This window comes from Miniopterus schreibersii (assembly GCF_964146895.1).
Source record: "Miniopterus schreibersii genome assembly, chromosome: X".
Taxonomy (NCBI): Eukaryota; Metazoa; Chordata; class Mammalia; order Chiroptera; family Miniopteridae; genus Miniopterus; species Miniopterus schreibersii.
Genome location: NC_138104.1, coordinates 85480433 through 85481864, shown reverse-complemented (window position 1 = coordinate 85481864; position 1432 = coordinate 85480433). Strand labels below are relative to the sequence as shown.

Sequence of the window (1432 nt, the reverse complement as noted above, 5' to 3'; positions counted from 1 at the left end):
TTCTTATAATCATCCTTTTTTTCTGGTTAATGGGGAAATAGAATAATTTTTTAAGAGTGTACAAAGAAATTTGTGTATAAGAGCCATGATTTGGAACATTAAAATGTTCTGGGACTATGATTTGGGAAAAATGTAGTGAGAGGACGAGACTCAGCAATGCACGGGCTTGTTAAAAAATGTGCACGAACTCTCTTGGGTGGCCTCTGCCCTGACTTCAGGCCAAAGTTGCTTGCCTGCCAACACTCAGAGTGGTTGGAAGGCCCTGGCTGGAGAGAATTTATTTGGAACCTTTCTTCTTTTTCTTCCCTTTCACTGGTGTTTCATCTGGCATAGCACCCACTGCGGTCTCAACTTGCTTTTCTAGCATTTTCTTTTCTCTTTTTTTTGAGGGGGGGGTGGCTTTGGTTGTAAGTCCTGGTCATCATGTGGCCACACGCAGTCCTCTCCATCCTCAGCAGAAGCTTCAGAATTCCCATTTCAACTTGGTCTCTCTTTTTCTTCATTTTGGGTTGGGTGTAATTCTCCGCATTTTTATCTTCTGCCTCTTTACTTTTTTCCTTTCTCCTTTCCCTTTCTATTTGGGTCTCCGGGAAGGTCAGGCCCTGCAGCCACAGCGTGTGGCTTGTTCTTTATTTCTGCCATCTGTTTGACAAAATACTCCTGGATGGTGAAGGCCCTGGCTATTACATTGGAGGCTTCATTCCCATCTGGAGTGGCGAGGCTAAAATAATCCCTGGGAGTCTTCTTACTCTGTCTTTTCCCAAAAAATACAGTCAGGATCTGTTTTGCTCTTAGATGATAGATCCTTCCCTTTTGTGAATATGCTTTTTGGATTTTTCTTCAAGGCGGAAAGATTGATTTTCCTTGTTGTCCTAGGAATCGTCTGCTGTTTCCAGCCCATGGCAAGTATTCAGTTCAGCCAGAAGCTGGTTGAGTCATCCTGATGAGCACTCCATGAGTCTTCATTACTGATCGTAGCTCCAAGTCCCAGGTGGTTGTTTTTAACTTGAACTTTAATATGATCTATGGCTCCTTTCTCTTGAGCCCCTAGACCCTTTCCTTTAGACTACCCCATCTTCTCCAGCATTTTTTGCCAAACTTGGACTCATCCTTAGTCCATGCAGTGTTTCTTGGATCCACAGCCCACTTCTGCTTCCGCCGATGCTCAGACAGCATCCATGTGTCACAGAGCCTGTGTTGCCGAGGGCACTGGTCCTGGGCAACTGGGGCTACCTGGCTACTAGCTTGCAGAGAAGTTGGAACCACCTGACTTGCATGCCAGGAGAACTGCAGCCATAGAATATCTTTTTCATGTCATTAGCTATTCAGAATTTTTTTTTTCTGTTACACACACACACACATGCAAATATTTATATCTATGTATCAATATCTATATGTGTATATTTACCTTTATTTGTATATTAATACTGAG

The 1432-nt window shown here is 43.2% G+C and overlaps 1 pseudogene across 1 annotated transcript; it reads right to left on the bottom strand.

Annotated features, from left to right (window-relative positions):
* Positions 1 to 277: 277 nt before the first annotated feature.
* LOC308551337 (PIN2/TERF1-interacting telomerase inhibitor 1 pseudogene) lies at positions 278 to 1176 on the bottom strand (annotated as a pseudogene). The gene has a single exon. The product of its transcript is annotated as a PIN2/TERF1-interacting telomerase inhibitor 1 pseudogene (transcript).
* Positions 1177 to 1432: the final 256 nt, after the last annotated feature.